The sequence below is a fragment of the Capricornis sumatraensis genome, chromosome 8 (assembly GCF_032405125.1).
Source record: "Capricornis sumatraensis isolate serow.1 chromosome 8, serow.2, whole genome shotgun sequence".
Taxonomy (NCBI): Eukaryota; Metazoa; Chordata; class Mammalia; order Artiodactyla; family Bovidae; genus Capricornis; species Capricornis sumatraensis.
In genome coordinates, this window is record NC_091076.1 from 44,826,657 (window position 1) to 44,846,778 (window position 20,122).

A 20,122-nucleotide genomic window follows, 5' to 3' on the forward strand; every position below is an offset into this window, starting at 1 on the left:
CTTGAGTACCCACGTTGAAAAATAAAATGTGAAGGACTCCTCATTCTGAAGAAAATCACCAAATAAATGCAGGCAAATTCAGAAAGGCAAGTGAATCTAGCGGGTGATAGGTCTAGATGGGTAGGTGCTATTAAAACTATAATATAGTTCATTAAATGGAGATGTGAAGTTCATACTTGGATAGTTTATTCCAAAACAAAAGCTTCATGAATTACAAAGGTAAATTCATGGTGAGACTTTTATCAGAGGTTGGATTGTGGCAGTTGGATCAAGTAGGTTTCAAACGTTTGAATTCAATCATTGGCATCCTGATGTGTTTCCAACTCTGCAAAATCTAATCATGTGCACCGGTACCTTTTCACGGAGTTGATAACCCTATCACTTGGAAGAAATGGTCGTGGTCATTGGAGAATATAAAGCATCCAGCAAGAACCAAGCAAAATCTTCTCTGGAGCCCAGAGCTGTGGTGTGTGGAGTTGGCTTAGTTGTGAAGACTTTTGAAAGTTTCTGTCACCAGCAGTGGAACACCTAAATCCTGAACTGAATTTGAGAGTTACCTACTGAAAAAGACTGGACAATTTTATTAACTACAACCAAAGGTGAGTTCTGATTAAGGTACAATGAAATTCTGATATATTCAGTTAAAAATAAAACTTTAATGGCAGTCCTGGACACAAAAGCTAGCTGTATTTATTCTGTCAGTACTATCTATGTGTCAGCACTTCCTCAAGCACTGATTCCATCTGGGATTTGCAGAGAGGTAACTTACTTTTACCCACACTATATCAAGTAACCTCCTTATAAAATGTGGGTAAAGATAGAAAATTAGTAAATATTATTGAGACAATTAAAGCAGTTAATCCATTGAAAAGGATTCAATTCAATGCTGAGGAATACAAGGCAACGCATAATAAGTTCTATTATTGTTTTAATATTATCTTGGTCATTGATGCGATCAGTCAACAAATGATTATATTCATGCTGACTATAATTTCCTGATTATTGTGGTACTTGAACACTCACCAGTTCAAAATATGACATTCTCATTATATGAACCGACTCTAGGAAAACTTGCTCTCCTGAACTAGAAGTGACATTTTTGTTTTCTTCTTTCTGTCTAGAAAGGAACCGTTTTGTTATATAAGCTGGAAGCAAGCTCTGAACTCTTTAGGGTTAAGACATCAGATTAAAGCCAACATTGGTTGTATGAAGTTTAAATTTTTTGTAAACAAATTTCTTTGTCTTAGAAAAGCATTTCTGTCACTTTGATGACAGAAGGAACTGATGCCAGGAGGAGAGAAACGAAGGGTGTGCTAGTGTAGGTTCCAGTCAGGGAGTCGTGGAAGTCGAGAGAGAGACAGAATGAGGTTCTGTGTGTGCTTCTGTCAGAATCAGCTAATAAAGTAACTGTGAAGTCATCCCAACACTTATCCTCTCTTCTAATATTTAAGGGGGTTCCCAGGTGGTTCTGTGGTAAAGAATCCACCCACCAGTGCAGAAGATGCAGGAAACATGGGTTCAGCTGCTCAGTTGGGAAGATCCCTTGGAGAAGGGAAAGGCAACCCTTTCCAGGATTCTCACCTAGGAAATCCCAAGGGCAGACGAGCATGGTGGGCTACAACCCATGGTGTAGCAACGAGTCAGACAGGACTGAGCATACTCACACTAATCTTTAAGTTTTTCCATGTATTAATAATATTAGTATGATTGAAATCCTGGTTTATTTTAAGCAAAAAAGTTGCTAAGGACTCCTTTATTGTATTTCATCTTTTTTATAATAATTCAAATCCAAGGTGTATACAGTCACTGTTTCTAGGTTTGTTCTGGGGAGGTAAGTAAATAGGGAAATTAGAATTCAAGACAGGACTTTGTCCAAAGGACTTATTTTTCCTGATCAGGGCAGAAGAAAAACTTTTTGTCTTACCTTCTTTTATTTCTTCTTTAATTTTCAGAAACATGGATTCAGACACACTGCAGGTCTTCCAGAGGGAACTCACCTGCTCCATCTCCACGAACTGCTTCCTGGACCCCGTCACCATAGACTGTGGGCACAGCTTCTGCCGTCCCTGTCTGAGCCTTTGCTGGGAAGAAGGCCAGACTCCAAGGAGCTGCCCTGAGTGCAGGGGACTATCAGAGAGGCCCAATTTCCAAACCAACATTGCCCTCAAAAGGCTGGCTTCCCTTGCCAGACAGGCCAGAGCTGACCACGACCACAGCTCTGAGGAGCAGATCTGTGTGACACACCAGGAAGCCAAGGGCCTCTTCTGTGAGGCTGACCAGACCCTGCTCTGTGAGCCCTGCTCTGAACGCCCTGAGCACGCAGCTCACAGCCACAGTCCCGTGTAGGTAACGCCTCTAGAGCAGTCTGGGATCTAGAGGCTCCTAAGTCAGAGAGGAGGATGAGGATGTGATGATGGTGATGGGGGTGGAGATAGTGGAGGGGGGAGTTCTGAATGTGGATCCTCACATATAATGTGTCCTTTCAGTGTTGTTGCCCAATTGTCCACACGCGTGGAAATGCAGCATCCCGGGGCAGGTGGCACCAGGGCCACAGGCTTCTGATGGGAGCTTGAGGCTTTCTTACTTGGACTATTAGAGTCTGAGTCTCAGTATCTTGGGAACTGGATTCCATTATCTGTAAAGTGCCCCCAGTTCTCTAGTATATGGTTCTATTCCTAGATATTCAAATATTGGCATCAAATTAAATTAATGTGGAAAAGTCTGATGACAGCCTCCTAAGTCGAGATTTCTGTGCCTTGCTTAGAATAATGCCTTTGTTCATGAATAAGGGGATTAAAGTTACAGTGTCATCTTCTGTGTCACTAAATCCCATGGGTATTTTGCAGGAGAAACTCCTGAAGAGAATGAGCTCTTTATGGAAAATGAGAGAAGAAATACAAAGCAGTCTGAATCAGGAAGCTAAGACAACTCAGTCCTTTGAAGTAAGAATAAAAATGTTCCTATTTATTTGTATAAATATTGATATAATTTTACCTTAGTTTTTTACATCAATGTAAGTTCCTGTGAAAGGCTACTGGTCTCTTCCCTGAAAGAATGGTTTCAAATGACTGATCAGTAATTGCAATTAGAACAGGCTAATATATGCTAATTCAAAGAATTTTAGTATATTGGAAGACGAAGCCTTGAAATGTATTCCAAGGCCACATTTTGAAGATTGAAATAAGCCTTTTCAGACATGGGGTATTAGACACATTGCACTAACTGTGACTGTGAAGGAGAAGGGAGGAAGAGAGTCATCCCTAGAGGGAAAATGATGGCTCAGGGGTAAAGAATCTGCCTTCAGTGCAGGAGCCACAACAGACATGGAATACATCCCTGGGCTGGGAAAATGCCCTGGAGGAGGAAATAGCACCCCACCCCAGTATTCCTGCCTGGAGAATCCCATGGACAGAGGAGCCTGGTGAGCTATAATCCACAAGGTCACAAAGAGTTGTGCACAACTGAAGAGAGTCAGCATGTAGGAAAAAAAAAAAAAGAAAAAAGAAAACAACAACAAACAAACATATATTCAAAATGAGGTTTACTTCATGAAAGAAGATTTAGAAGAATCAGAGAAAGGAACAAGAGAAAAACAAGACTCAGGTCGGAGAGGAAATAATTGATGGAGTAAGAATCTGGAAGAATCCTCCTTGGGAGACAGCCTGGGGTCCCTCAGATGACTTGATTTAAACAGGGAAAGAGATTAGGAATTCAGAGAAAGCATGGGCAACAAGGACCAGAAAATATTCAAGACTCTTTGATGTATGTGGCAGTTTGTCAGGAACTTCCTTGATGACACTAAGGAAATAATATTTGAAGTTTTATTTTGGATGTGAACATAAGTAATGCTTTGGATCCACTATCTCTGCAGAACTATGTGGCCTTAAGGAAGGCGATGATTAAGCTTGAATATCAGAGGATGCTTTTGTTGCTCCGGGAAGAGGAGCAACTGCATCTGGAGTCCTTGGAGCGAGAAGCCAAGGAGATTTGTGAACAACTCAAAGAGAGTGTGTTCAGAATGTCTCAGTACAGAGAAAGGCTGAAAGAAATGTACAGAGAGATGACCGAGATGTGCCACAAGCCAGACATGGAGTTGCTCCAGGTGAGAAAGGAGGGGCCGTCCTCAGAAAGAGAAATGCTCTTCTAGAGGAGCTGCTGTGACACTGAAATATTACCTATCCAGACAGATGATTACACAATTAGCAAGATTCATGACCAGGGAAAAGTTCATTTTCTTGGAGTAAACTCAGTATACATCCCCCTAAACCCTTGCCACACTCTGTTATCCACACTTCCTGAACACACTGAGGTTCTTCTTTTCATACAAGCAAGACATTTAGAACTGGTACCAATTTATAGCAATCTATAATTCTTTTTATGCAATTGTCTGGTTTACTTTAATCGTTACCATAAATGGTGAAATCACTTCCTGAAGACAGCACTGGGCAGAGACTGACACTGGAAACCTAGATGTTGCTGCAGCAACATCTGCAGACCCTTCCTACCCCATTTCCTTCCTTAATGTGACCTGAGGAATCCTATCATGTTTTAGGTTAGGGTCTGTTATGAAGATTGCTTCTGACTGTTACTTAGAAGAGAATTAGAAAACCATGTCTTATTATGAAAGAGGAATAGGAAAGCGGATGGAAAAGGACAGAACTCCAATGATTAACATGATCTTTTTTTTTTTTTTTTTTCCTTTGCAGGGCTTGGAAAATGTGCTGGAAACATGAGTATACACTAATGATTTTTGATTTCTGAAACATTTTTGTCTTTTTGATGAAGTGGACCCACAGTTCTTGCTTGGGACCTGGGGACTGATTTCAGGTCCTCCCTCATATCTAAATCCCAGTATACAGGATCCTTTATACATAATGCCATAGTGTCTGCAAATAACTAATACACGTGCTCCAGTACACTTTGTCATCTCTAGACAAGTTTACAACTAACATATACAGTGTAAAGTACATGCTACATAAGTCTTTCCCTGGTATATGGCATTTTCAATTTTTACATTTTTGAAAGTTTCTGGAATGTTTTGTGAAGTTTTTCCACTCAGAACAAAGGCAAAGGGGAAGGAAGTTTACACTGGGAATTTGAGATTGACTGATATACACCGTATGTGAAATAAAGTTAGAATAGTGGCTCTGATGAATTATGAAATAAAAGGAATAAATTATAAAATAAAGGAATAAATAAGCAAATAAATAGCCCAGAATGTACAGATTGAAACCATGTGTGAATCCACAGGTACAGAACCCTAGCATATGGATTACCAACATTGTCTTTTTGGCTATTTTCTATTTTATTTCAAAAGAATTTGGGTTCCTGACCCTCGGTCTCAGTCATTTCCTTTTCACTTGACCGAAATCAACTATATCTGAAAACCTGCTGACATTATGGGTTTTGTTCCACTCACTCCACCCATTCTCTCCAGTCTGACTACAATAAAACTTAGCGAGGGATTGTTTGCGATGCTCACGTGATTAGCCATTGGTCTTGACATGGAACCCATGTCCTTTGTTACAGGACCGACTTGGCAGAGATGCAGAAGCCTCAGCCTGTGAACCCAGAGCTCCCTTCCTGGCCTGTCTCTGGATTCCTACACATGCTGAACAACTTCAGAGGTAAGAGTCAGCTTTTGTTGAACAGCACTACGTTTCACTAGAGCTTCTTGGGAACAGCCCTTCCTTCATGTTTGTCGTAATTCTTTGTTCTTTTTTGGATATGAAGTTGGTGCATAAATTCCTGAAGTTGTTTTCTAGCTCTATGACTTTCTATCTCTATCAGTTCAGTTCAGTCCCTCATTCTTGTCTGACTCTTTGCTATCCCATGGACTGCAGCACACCAGGCTTCCCTGTCCATCACCAGCTTCCGAAGTTTACTCAAATTCATGTTCATTGAGCCACTGATGCCACCCAACCATCTCATTCTGTCATTCGCTTCTCCTCCCACCTTCAGTTTTTCCCAGCATCAGGGTCTTTTCAAATGAGAGAGCTCATCGCATCAGGTGCAAAAGGATTGGAGTTTCAGCCTTAGCATCAGTCCTTCCAATGAATATTCAGGACTGATTTCCTCTAGGATGGACTGGATCTCCTTGCTGTCCAAGAGACTCTCAAGAGTCTTCTCCAACACCACAGTTCAAAAGCATTAGTTCTTTGGCACTCAGCTTTCTTTATAGTCCAAGTCTCACATCCATACAAACATAGCTTTGACTAGATGGATCTTTGTTAGCAAAGTAATGGCTCTGCTTTTTAAAATGCTGTCTAGATTGGTCATAACTTTTCTTCCAAGGAGCAAGCATCTTTTAATTCCATGGCTGAAGTCACTATCTAGAGTGATTTTGGACCACTCCCCCCAAATAGCTTATCTGTTTTCATTGTTTCCCCATCTATTCACCATGAAGTGATGGGACCAGATGCCATGGTCTTAGTTTTCTAAATCTTGATTTTTAAGCCAACTTTTTCATGATCTTCTTTCACTTTCAGCAATAGGCTCGTTACTTCTTCTTCACTTTCTGCCGTAACTGTGGTGTCATCTGCATATATGAGGTTATTTATATTTCTCCCAACAGTCTTAATTCGAGCTTGTGCTTCATCCAGCCCAGTGTTTCTCATGATGTACTCTGCATATAAGTTAAACAACAGGGTGACAATATACAGCCTTGACATACTCCTTTTCCTATTTGGAACCAGTCTGTTGTTCCATGTCCAGTTCTAACTATTGCTTCCTGTGCTGCTAAATAACTTCAGCTGTGTAGAACTCTGTGCAATCCCATAGACAGCAGCCCATCAGGCTCCACAGTCCCTAGGATTCTCCAGGAAAGAACACTGGAGCGGGTTGCCATTTCCTTCTCCAATGCATGAAAGTGAAAAGTGAAAGTGAAGTCGCTCAGTCGAGTCCGACTCTCAGCGACCCCGTGGACTGCACCCTACCAGGCTCCTCCATCCATGGGATTTTCCAGGCAAGAGTACTGGAGTGGGATGCCATTGTTGCTTCCTGTACATAGCCTTAACCCTTGCCACTCTCTGTTAGCCACTCTTTCTGAAGACACTGAGGTTCTTCCTGTCACACAGGCAAGACATTTAGAACTGGTATCAATTTTAATGCAATCTATAGTTCTTTTTATGCAGTTGTCTGGTTTACCTTAATTGTTACCATAAATGGTGAGATCACTTCCTGAAGACAGCACTGGGCAGTGAATGACACTGGAAACCTAGATGTTGATGCAACATTGTACAGACCCATCCTGCCCACTTTCCTTGATAATGTGACTTGAGGAATCCTATCATGTTTTAGGTTAGGGTCTGTTATGAAGATTGCTTCTGAGTGTTACTTAGAAGATATTTAGAAAACCATGTATTTTTATGAAACTGGCATAGGAAAGGAGATGGAAAAGGACAGAACTCTAATGATGAACATGATTTTTTTTCCTTTGCAAGGCTTGGAAAATGTGCTGGAAATGTGAGTATACACTAATGATTTTTGATTTCTGAAACATTTTTGTCTTTTTGATGAAGTGGACTCACAGTTCTTGCTTGGGACCTGGGGACTGATTTCAGGTCCTCCCCCATATCTAAATCCCAGTATACAGGATCCTTTATACATAATGCCATAGTGTCTGCAGATAACTAATATGCATGCTTTTGTATACTTTGTCATCTTTAGACAACTTTACAACATATACAGTGTAAAGTAAATGCTACATAAGTCATTCCCTGGTATGTGGTGTTTTCAATTTTTACATTTTTGGAAGTTTATGCAATTTTTGTAAATTTTTTCCACTCAGAACAAAGGCAAAGGGGAAGGAAGTTTACACTGGGAATTTGGGATTGACTGGTACACACTGTATATGAAATATAGTTAAAATAGTAGCTCTGATTCTATTATAAAATAAAGGAATAAATTAGCAAATAAATAGCCCAGAATGTACAGATTGAATCCATGTGTAAATCGACAGGTACAGAACCCTAGCATATGGATTACCAACATTGCCTTTTTGGCTATTTTCTATTTTATTTCAAAAGAATTTCAAGGGTTTCTGACCCTTGGTTTCAGTAGTTTCCTTTTCATTTGACTGAAATCAACTATATCTGAAAACCTGCTGACATTCTGGGCTTTGTTCCAACCACTCGATCCATTCTCTCCAGCCTGACCACAATAAAACTTAGCAAGGGATTTTTCTAAGACATAACAGAGGAAGCACTTATCCTAGTGAATTGAAAGGTGAAAAAGGCATGAAAGAGGCATACTTTCTACCATGAAAAGAGAGACTGTGATTTTGTTAATGCTGAGTAGCAGTGACTCAGCCTGTTCCATCACAGCAAGCCCCCTGCAGGCAGGACCTCACAGGGAGCAGCTTTCTGCTGCCCACTGGGAAGTGAGACGTCCAGGACCAGACCAGGGCAGCCAGGTTGGACCTGGCTCACTTTGCTAGACTGACAAGAGTAAACATGCCTTGTCAGTGAGCACTTCTATTTAGACATGGAATGCATCCTTGATGACTACTTTGTGAGTGAAGTCTCAAAGGCTCAGTCTGAATTTTTTGCTCTCTGTAAAATGCCCAGGATCTTTGAATTGATGGTATTGAGGAAGGGAATGAAGTTTAGTGAGTGCAAATTTGGAATATTGTCTGAGAAAAATGGGGAAAATGAAATTTGATGTAATTTCTATTTATACTCTCAAATGAGCAGAATATATTGTATATGCAAATCACCAAAAGTAGGAGAATCCTGAGAACATATTGGATTCTGTAGTGAACTCTGCTGTTCTGCAAGCTCACGTGATTAGCCATTTTTCTTGACATGGAACCCATGTCCTTTGTTACAGAACTGACTTGGCAGAGATACAGAATCCTCAGCCCATGAACCCAGAGCTCCCTTCTTGGCCTGTCTCTGAATTCCAACACATGCTGAACAACTTCATAGGTAAGAGTCAGCCTTTTGGTGATCAGGACTACATTTTGTTAGAGCTTCTTGGGGACAATCTTTATTTCATTTCTTTTTTTTTTTTTTTTCTTTTTTGGATATGAAGGTAATGCATAAATTTCTGAAGTTGTTAACATCTTTTCTACCTCTAATGAGTTCAGTTCAGTCACACAGTCGTGTCTGACTCTTTGTGATCCCATGGACTGCAGCACGCCAGGCTTCCCTGTCCATCACCAACTCCCGGAGTTTACTCAAACTCATGTCCATTGAGCCGGTGATGCCACCCAACCATCTCATTCTGTCATTCCTGTATCCTCCTGCCTTCAGTTTTTCCCAGCATCAGGGTCTTTTCAAATGAGTGAGTTCATCACATCAGGTTGCAAATTATTGGAGTTTCAGCCTTAGCTTCAGTCCTGCCAATGAATATTCAGGACTGATTTCCTCTAGGATGGACTGGTTGGACCTCCTGGCAGTCCAAGGGACTCTCAAGAGTCTTCTCCAACACCAGAGTTCAAAAGCATTAATTCTTCGGGGCTCAGCTTTCTTTATAGTCCAACTCTCACATCCATTCATGACTACTGGAAAAACCATAGCTTTGACTAGATGGATTTTTTTTTAACAAAGCAATGTCTCTGCTTTTTTTAAAAATTATTATTATTTTTTAATTTAATTTATTTATTTTAATTGGAGGCTAATTAAAAGATGCTTACTCCTTGGAAGAAAAGTTATGACCAACATAGACAGCATATTCAAAAGCAGAGATATTACTTTGCCAACTAAGGTCCGTCTAGTCAAGGCTATGGTTTTTCCAGTGGTAATGTATGGATGTGAGAGTTGGACTGTGAAGAAGGCTGAGCACTGAAGGATTGATGGTTTTGAACTGTGGTGTTGGAGAAGACTCTTGAGAGTCCCTTGGACTGCAGGGAGATCCAACCAGTCTATTCTGAAGGAGATCAGCCCTGGGATTTCTTTGGAAGGTATACTAGCTGAAACTCTAGTATTTTGGCCACCTCATGTGAAGAGTTGACTCATTGAAAAGACTCTGATCCTGGGAGGGATTAGGGGCAGGAGGAGAAGGGGATGACAGAGGATGAGATGTCTGAATGGCATTACTGACTCGATGGATGTGAGTCTGAGCGAAGTCTGGGAGTTGGTGATGGACAGGGAGGCCTGGCGTGCTGCGATTCATGGGGTTGCAGAGTCGGACAAGACTGAGCGACTGAACTGAACTGAATTACTTTTTAAAATGCTGTCTAAGTTGGTCACAAGTTTTCTTCCAAGGAACAAGCATCTCTTAATTCCATGGATCCAATCCCTATCTGCAGTGATTTTGGACCACCACCCCCCCAATAGTCTATCACTGTTTTCATTGTTTCCCCATCTATTTGCCATGAAGTTATGGGACCAGATGCCATGATCTTAGTTTTCTGAATGTTGAGTTTTAAGCCAACTTTTTTCACTCTCTTTCTTCACTTTCATCAAGAGGCTCTTTATTTCTTCCCGTTCTGCCATAAGTGTGGTGAAATCTGCATATATGAGATCATTTATATTTCTCCACACAGTCTTAATTACAGCTTTTGCTTCATCCAGTCCAGCATTTCTCATGACGAACTGTTGTTTCTTAACCTGCATGCAGATGTCTCAGGAGACAGGTCAGGTGGTCTGGTATTCCCATCTCTTGAAGAATTTTCCACAGTTTGTTGTGATCCACACAGTCAAAGCCTTTGGTGCCGTCAATGAAACAGAAATAAATGTTTTTCTGGAACTGTCTTGTTTTTTCAATGATCTAGCAGATTTTGGTAATTAATCTCTGGTTTCTCTGGCTTTTCTAAATTCACGTTGAACATCTGGAAATTCAGGGTTCACATACTGTTGAATCCTGGCTTGAAGAATTTTGAGCATTAATTTACTAGCGTGTGAGATGAGCTCAATTGTGCAGTAGTTTGAGCATTCTTTGGCATTTCCTTTCATTGGGATTGGAATGAAAACTGACCTTTTCCAGTCCTATGGCCACTGCTGAGTTTCCCAAATTTGCTGGCATATTGAGTGCAGCACTTTCACGGCATCATCTTTCAGGATTTAAACAGCTCAAATGGAAGTCCATCACCTTCACTAACTTTGTTTGTTTGTAGGGATGCTTCCTAAGGCCCACTTGACTTTGCATTCCATGATGTCTGGCTCTAGGTGACTGATCACAGCACCGTGGTTATCTGGGTCTTGAAGATCTTTGTTGTGTAGTTCTTCTGTTTGTTCTTGCATCCTCTTCTTAATATCTTCTGCTTCTGTGAGGTCCATACAATTTCTGTCCTTTATCGAGCCCATCTTTGCATGAAATGTTTCCTTGATATCTCTAATTTTCTTGAAGAGATCTCTAGTTTTTCCCATTAAATTGTTTTCCTCTATTTCTTTGCATTAATCACTGAGGAAGGCTTTCTTATCTCTCCTTGCTATTCTTTGGAACTCTGCATTCACATGGGTATATCTTTCCTTTTCTCCTTTGCTTTTAGGTATTCTTCTTTTCACTGTTAATTATAAAGCCTCTTCAGAAAACCATATACCTATTTGCATTTCTTTTTCTTGGGGATGATGTTGATAACTGCTTTCTGTACAATGTCATGAATCTCTGTTCATAGTTCTTAAGGTATTCTCTCTATCAGATATAATCTCTTGTATCTATTTGTCAATTCCACTGAATAATCATGAGGGATTTGATTTAGGTCATACCTGAATGGTGTAGTGGTTTTCCCTACTTTCTTCAATTTAACTGTGAATTTGGCAATAAGGAGTTCACAGTCTGAGCCATGGTCAGCTCCAGGTCTTGTTTTAGCTGACTATATAAAGCTTCTCCATCATTGGCTGCAAAGAATATAATCAATCTGATTTCAGTATTGACCATCTGGTGATTGATGTATAGAATCTTCTCACATGTTGTTGGAAGAGGGTGTATTCTATGACCAGTGCATCGTCTTGGCAAAACTCTATTAGCGTTTGCCCTGCTTCATTCTGTATTCCAAGGGCAAATTTGCCTGTTACTCCAGGTATGCCTTGACTTCCTATTTTTGCATTCCAGTCCCCTATAATGAAAAGGACATCTTTTTTTGGGTGTTAGTTAGAAGGTCTTGTAGGTCTTCATAGAACCGTTCAACTTCACTTTCTGCAGCATTGCTGGTTGAGGCATAGACTTGGATTACTGTGATATTGAATGGTTTGCCTTGGAAATCAATAGGTCATTCTGTCGTTTCTGAGACTACATCCAAGTACTGCATTTTGGACTCTTTTGTTGCCTCTATAGTCAGATTAGAAACACCAAGTCTGATGTTTGCCACCTGTAATTTCCTGAAAATGCAAAACCAGATATACACACACATATATAAATATATCTGACATAGGATGAGCAAAGGAAGAGCAAGCAGGTAGTCATTGTGATTATAGAGACAAAATATTTAGTTCTATGCGTGACCATCAATATGTTTTTTACTCAGTTTATTTCACTCTTGAGCTTAAATCAGTCATTGCTGCTTTTTAATTCACTGTATGGACTTCCCAGGTGGCTCAGATGATAAAGAGTCTGTCTGCAATGCAGGAGACCCAGGTTTGAGCCCTGGGTCGGGGAGATCCCTGGAGAAGGGAATGGAAACCCACTCCAGTATTCTTGCCTGGAAATAGAGGAGCCTGGTGGACTACATACAGTCCAGGGGGTTGCAAAGAGTCAAACAGGACTGAAGGACTAACATATTCATTTCAATTCATGATAGCTACATTTATTACACATTGTATAAAGAATATTTATTATTTCTAAAATTAGGAATAAACAACAGAAAAACTGAAATGGGCTTTGGCAGAAGAATTGTAATGCTCTCAATCTCATAACAACTTTAAGGCAAGGGATGCATGAACACTGTTAATCAGAACATGTTTTTTGAAGCTTCCAAATTATTCATAGATGGATTTCTATCAACTCTTTTGACCTTTGAAAATGTAATAGGTAGAGATTATACCCCCGCAAGTGTCCCTGTGATAACAAAGTGCCATCTGCAGTTTCCATAGTATGAAATACAAACGACACAAGAAAAGTTTTCTGATATAAGAATAAATGTTTTTAGGTGAGTCCTTAAACTATGAAGAGATTGACATAAGTCAGACTTCACCCAGTTCATGATATATGTATTTTTTAAATTTTATCTTTCATTTGATGTACTTCTGTATGCCATAGAGATAGTAATAACTTTTATTCTTCAGAGAAGAGTCATTCTAACTCCCTTTGCTGTCTTTGTTTTGATTTCCTTGGAGAACGAAAATTTTTTTTTAATTTTTTATTTTTTTAATTTTAAAATCTTTAATTCTTACATGTGTTCCCAAACATGAAACCCCCTCCCACCTCCCTCCCCATAACATCTCTGTGGGTCATCCCCATGCACCAGCCCCAAGCATGCTGTATCCTGCGTCAGACATAGACTGGCGATTCAATTCTTACATGATAGTATACATGATAGAATGCCATTCTCCCAAATCATCCCGCCCTCTCCCTCTCTCTCTGAGTCCAAAAGTCCGTTATACACAGCTGTGTCTTTTTTCCTGTCTTGCATACAGGGTCGTCATTGCCATCTTTCTAAATTCCATATATATGTGTTAGTATACTGTATTGGTGTTTTTCTTTCTGGCTTACTTCACTCTGTATAATCGGCTCCAGTTTCGTCCATCTCATCAGAACTGATTCAAATGAATTCTTTTTAACGGCTGAGTAATACTCCATTGTGTACATGTACCACAGCTTTCTTATCCATTCATCTGTTGATGGACATCTAGGTTGTTTCCATGTCCTGGCTATTATAAACAGTGCTGCGATGAACATTGGGGTACATGTGTCTCTTTCAATTCTGGTTTCCTCGGTGTGTATGCCCAGCAGTGGGATTGCTGGGTCATAAGGTAGTTCTATTTGCAATTTTTTAAGGAATCTCCACACTGTTCTCCATAGTGGCTGTACTAGTTTGCATTCCCACCAACAGTGTAGGAGGGTTCCCTTTTCTCCACACCCTCTCCAGCATTTATTGCTTGTAGATTTTTGGATTGCAGCCATTCTGACTGGTGTGAAGTGGTACCTCATTGTGGTTTTGATTTGCATTTCTCTGATAATGAGTGATGTTGAGCATCTTTTCATGTGTTTGTTAGCCATCCGTATGTCTTCTTTGGAGAAATGTCTTTTTAGTTCTTTGGCCCATTTTTTGATTGGGTCGTTTATTTTTCTGGAATTGAGCTGCATAATTAAAAAGCTTATTGTGTAGAGACCCTCTGCCTCTCAGAGACATGGAAATTCAACTGGCTGACACAATTTTTACTCTTTCTGCAGTGAATAACATTTTTAGGCAGACAACTACCGTTCACCATGCCATCCTCTATGATGCAAGTGTGCTGTTTGAGGATGACCATCCCAGCGCATCCAGACAGCCCTGGGCGGGGAGTGTTCTGTGTCCTGGGGAGCTTGGGCCTTCACCTCCGGGAGGCATTACTGGGAGCTGGATGTGGCACAGTCCTCCAGCTGGGTTCTGGGGTCTGTAAAAGCATCTTCATAAGTAATACCAGTATCAGTATTGGTGCTGAAGAAGCATTTTTTCTGTGTTCTACAAAGGTGAACAGTCAGTATATTCTGTCCACCACCTCCAAACCCTTATTTCAGTTTGTGAAAAGGCCTCTGGGTAGGATTGGAGTGTTTTGGGATTGTGACAATGGAAGTGTGAGCTTCTATGATGTTTTCAGAAGTTCCCTCATATATACTTCCCTTCCTTCTGCCTTCTCCCCTCTGATACCTTTCTTTTGCCTTAAATCTCCATGAATTGTCCATTTCCCAGACCATTTATTGGAGCTTCTTCTCTGGGGATATTTCTGCCTTCACTTCATGTGAGGCCACAGGATACCCAACTGTGTCCAGCAGTGCATTTTTATTTAATGTAACATAGTGATTGTATGTTTATAAAATGGCATAAAGGTGTTGTATGTATAAATCTGTTAATTAAATTTTTAATAAACATTTATTATGTAATATTTCATACAATATAGTCAATTGATTTTCTTTTTAAAATAAGGATTATATGGAACTAGAGTTTATGTACCATAAAGCTCACTACCTTTAAACTACATAATCAATGGTTTTAGAAATATACAAAATTGTAAAACCAGGACTATCTGATTGTGGCATATATGCATGACCTCCAAAGGGAACCAATGCCCAGGACCATTTACTCACTCTAGCATATACCATCTCATCACACTCTTCAGCACATTTTTCTCAAGTTAATAGGTATTTTTACTACTTGAGGGAAATTCCTGTGACAGTTCAGGCTGTTCTTATCTTATTTCATATTAGTGTTACATTCCCACTCTCCATGCAGTAGTCAGAACAGAACACATAGAATTGTTAGCTGAATCAGTGAAGAAAAACATGAATCAAAGAATTCATATAGAAAAAAGCGCCATATAATCACGATGGTGTGATCACTCACCTAGAGCCAGACATCCTGGAATGTGAAATAAAGTGGGCCTTAGAAAGCATCACTATGAACAAAGCTAGTGGAGGTGATGGAATTCCAGTTGATCTGTTTCAAATCCTAAAAGATGATACTGTGAGATTGCTACACTCAATATGCCAGCAAATTTGGAAAACTCAGCAGTGGCCACAGGATTGGAAAAGGTCAGTTTTCATTCCATTTCCAAAGAAAGGTAATGCCAAAGAATGCTCAAACTACTGCATAATTGCACTTATCTCACATGCTAGTAAAGTAATGCTCAAAACTCTCCAAGCCAGACTTCAGCAATACGTGAACCGTGAACTTCCAGATGTTCAAGCTGGTTTGAAAAAAAGCAGAGGAACCAGAGATCAAATTGCCAACATTCGCTGGATCATCAGAAAACCAAGAAATTTCCAGAAAAAAAGATCTGTTTCTGTTTTATTGACTATGCCAAAGCCTTTGACTGTGTGGATCACAGTATACTGTGGAAAATTCTTCAAGAGATTGGAATATCAGACCACCTGATCTGTCTCTTGAGAAATCTGTATGCAGGTCAGGAAGCAACAGTTAAAACTGGATATGGAACAGCGTACTTGTTCCAAATAGGAAAAGGAATACATCAAGTCTGTGTATATTGTCACCCTGCCTATTTAAGTTATATGCAGAATACATCATGAGAAACGCCGGGCTGGATTAAGTACAAGCTGGAATCAAGTTTGCCAGGAGAAATATCAATAACCTCAGATATGCAGATGACATCACCCTTATGGCAGAAAGTGAAGGAGAACTAAAGAGCCTCTTGATGAAAGTGAAAGAGGAGAGTGAAAAAGTTGACTTAAAAAAATCAACATTCAGGCAGTGCTTTTTTGAGAATCGGGCCGGAACGCCCCTCACGTGGACAGAGCAAACTAACTTGGGCTAGCAAACCAGACTGTGGGATAGCTACCACGTGAAAAGCTCGAACATAAGACACCACCAGGACCACGCACAGAACAAAGGACAGATCAGAAGTAGTCGGCTGCAGACCATCCCCCTCCGGTGACAGGCAGCCAGAGCCTTAAGGGCTGGAAGGAGGCAATCGCAGCCCAAGAGAGACATTACCTACCAAAATGCAAGCAGGCTTCTTTGTTAACTAAGACTTCTTGGGGTTCTGGACAGTCATCATCTGCCTGAGAAGGAATGCCAGTGGTACACCCAGAAAACTGAGTAGCAGGGAAAGGCCATAGTCGCAGCAATTGCGCTCACCAAACTCCTGAGCTACTTGGACCTGGGAAGGGCACAAAACGCAGTCCCAACCAAATCTGTACCTCTGAGGGCTTCCTGAGCACCAAGCCTGAGCGGCTTAGACTGGGGAGGTGCATGAAGCCTAGGGCCGGCCTCAGACGGTTCCCTGGTGGAGCTACGTAGAGCCTGAGCCGTATGCACTGAGAGCAGAGGCAAGCCCAGAGTGGATGAGACACTGCAAGCTCATGCCAGTAATATTTGTTTGCAGCATCCCTCCCTCCCTCCCCACAGCGCAACTGAATAGTGAACCTAGTGTGTCTACCACCGCCCTCCCTGTATCAAGATGGAAATCAGACACTGAAGAGACCAGCAAACAGGAAGTTAAACAGAGGGAACCGCCTTGGAAGTGACCCCACACAACACACAACACCAGAGAAAGAGCCAGATATACCTTTACTACTTTTACAATTTTTTTGTTTTTTTTTTTTCTTTTTTTGGGTTGATGGGGTTGTGTGATTGTTTTTTCTTCTTTTTTTTGTTTGTTTTTCTACTTTTTTTTAACTTTCTTAAATTTTTAAGTACACTATTTCTCTAATTATTATTAATAATTCTTGTGGCTTTGTTTTTGTTTGTTTGTTTATTTGTTTTTTCTTTCTTTTTTTCCTCCTCTTCTTCTTCTCTTCTTTAATATTATATTTTTGAAAATCCAATCTCTACTCCAGATTTTTAATCTTTGCTTTTTGTTATTTTTTGTCAATTTCATACATGTAAAAACCCAATTTTCAGTACCCAATTTTACCTGAGAGCGAGATTACTGACTTGACCACTCTCCCCTCCTTTGGACTCTCCTTCTTCTCCACCAGGTGTCCTCTATCTCCTCCCACCCCCTTCTCTTCTCTACCCAACCCTGTGAATCTCTGTGTGTCCCAGACAGGGGAGAACACTCAGGAAACTGGTTACTGGCTGGATCTCTCTCTCCCTTTCATTTCCCTCTTTTATCCTCCTGGCCACCTCTGTCTACTTCCTCCCTCTCCTCTTCCCTGTATAACTCCGTGAACACCTCTGAGTGGTCCAGACTGTGGAGCATACATAAGGACGTGATTACTAGCTAGCATGCTCTCTCCTCTGTTGATCCCACCTCATCTCATTCCAGTCACCTCCGACTATCCCCTCCCTCTTCTATTCTCCATGTAACTCAGTGAACCTCTATGGGAGACCCTCAATCTGGAGAAACCTTTCATCTTTAACCTCGATGCTTTATCATCAGTGCTGTATAGATGGAGAAGTCTTGAGGCTACTGTAAAAATAAAACTGAAAACCAGAAACAGGAGGCTTAAGTCCAAATCCTAAGAACATCAGAGAAATCCTGAATCCAGGGAACATTAATCAATAGGAGCTCATCAAACGCCTCCATACCTACACTGAAATCAAGCACCACCCAAGGGCCAACAAGTTCCAAAGCAAGACATACCAGGCAAATTCTCCAGCAACACAGGAACACACCCCTGAGCTTCAATATACTGGCAGCTCAAAACTACTCCAAAACCATTGACGTCTCACAACCCATTACTGGACAATTCATACATAGCACTCCAGAGAGAAGAAATCCAGCTCCACTCACCAGAACTCCAACACAAGCCTCCCTAACCAAGAAACCTTGACAAGCCACTGATACAACCCCACCCACAGTGAGGAAACTCCATAATAAAGAGAACTCCACAAATTCCCAGAACATAGAAAGGCCACCCCAAACGCAGCAATATAACCAAGATGAAGAGATAGAGGAATACCCAGCAGGTAAAGGAACAGGAGAAAAGCCTACCAAACCAAACCAAAGAGGAGGAGATAGGGAATCTACCTGAGAAAGAATTCCGAATATTGATAGTGAAAATGATTCAAAATCTTGAAATCAAAATGAAATCACAGATAAATAGCCTAGAGACAAAGATTGAGAAGATGCAAGAAATGTTCAACAAGGATCTAGAAGAAATAAAAAAGAGTCAATATATAATGAATAATGCAATGAATGAGATCAGAAACACTCTGGAGGCAACAAATAGTAGAATAACAGAGGCAGAAGAAAGGATTAGTGAAATAGAAGATAGAATGGCAGAAATAAATGAATCAGAGAGGAAAAAAGAAAAACAAATTAAAAGAAATGAGGACAACCTCAGAGACCTCCAGGATAATATGAAACGCTCCAACATTTGAATTATAGGAGTCCCAGAAGAAGAAGACAAAAAGAAAGACCATGAGAAAATTCTTGAGGAGATAAGAGTTGAAAACTTCCCTAAAATGGGGAAGGAAATAATGACCCAAGTCCAAGAAACCCAGAGAGTTCCAAACAGGAAAAACTCAAGGCAAAACACCCCAAGACATATATTAATCAAATTAACAAAGACCAAACACAAAGAACAAATATTAAAAGCAGCAAGGGAAAAACAACAAAAAACACACAAGGGGATTCCCGTAAGGATAACTGCAGGTCTTTCAATAGAAACTCTTCAAGCCAGGAGGGAATGGCAAGACATACTCAAAGTGATGAAAGAAAATAACCTACAGCCCAGATTACTGTACCCAGCAAGGATCTCATTCAAATATGAAGGAGAGATAAAAAGCTTTACAGACAAGCAAAAGCTGAGAGCATTCAGCACCACCAAACCAGCTCTCCAACAAATACTAAAGGATATTCTCTAGACAGGAAACACAAAAAGGGTGTATAAACCCGAACCCAAAACAATAAAGTAAATGGCATTGGGACCACACTTATCAAAAATTACCTTAAACATAAATGGATTGAATGCCCAAACCAAAGGCAAAGACTGGCTGAATGGATACAAAAACAAGATCCCTATATATACTGCCTACAAGAGACCCACCTCAAAACAACGGACACCTACAGACTGAAAGTGAAGGGCTGGAGAAAGATATTCCATGCAAACAGAGACCAAAAGAATGCAGGAGTAGCAATACTCATATCCGATAAAATAGACTTTAAAACAAAGGCTGTGAAAAGAGACAAAGGCCACTATATAATGATCAAAGGATCAATCCAAGAAGAAGTTATAACAATTATAAATATATATGCACCCAACATAGGAGCACCACAATATGTAAGACAAATGCTAACAAGCATGAAAGGGGAAATTAACAATAACACAATAATAATGGGAGACTTTAATACGCCACTCACACCTATGGACAGATCAACTAAACAGAAAATTAACAAGGAAACACAAACTTTAAATGATACAATAGACCAGTTAGACCTAGTTGATGTCTATAGGACATTTCACCCCAAAACAATGAACTTCACCTTTTTCTCAAGTACTCACGGAACCTTTTCCAGGATAGATCACATCCTGGGCCATAAATCTAACCTTGATAAATTCAAAAAAATCAAAATCATTCCAAGCATCTTTTCCGATCATAATGCACTAAGATTAGAACTCAATTACAGGAGAAAAA

The 20,122-nt window shown here is 40.3% G+C and overlaps 1 pseudogene; it reads left to right on the plus strand.

The window, feature by feature from the left end:
• Positions 1-1,956: 1,956 nt before the first annotated feature.
• Positions 1,957-14,757, plus strand: LOC138084586 (tripartite motif-containing protein 64-like; annotated as a pseudogene).
• The last annotated feature ends 5,365 nt before the right edge of the window (positions 14,758-20,122 follow it).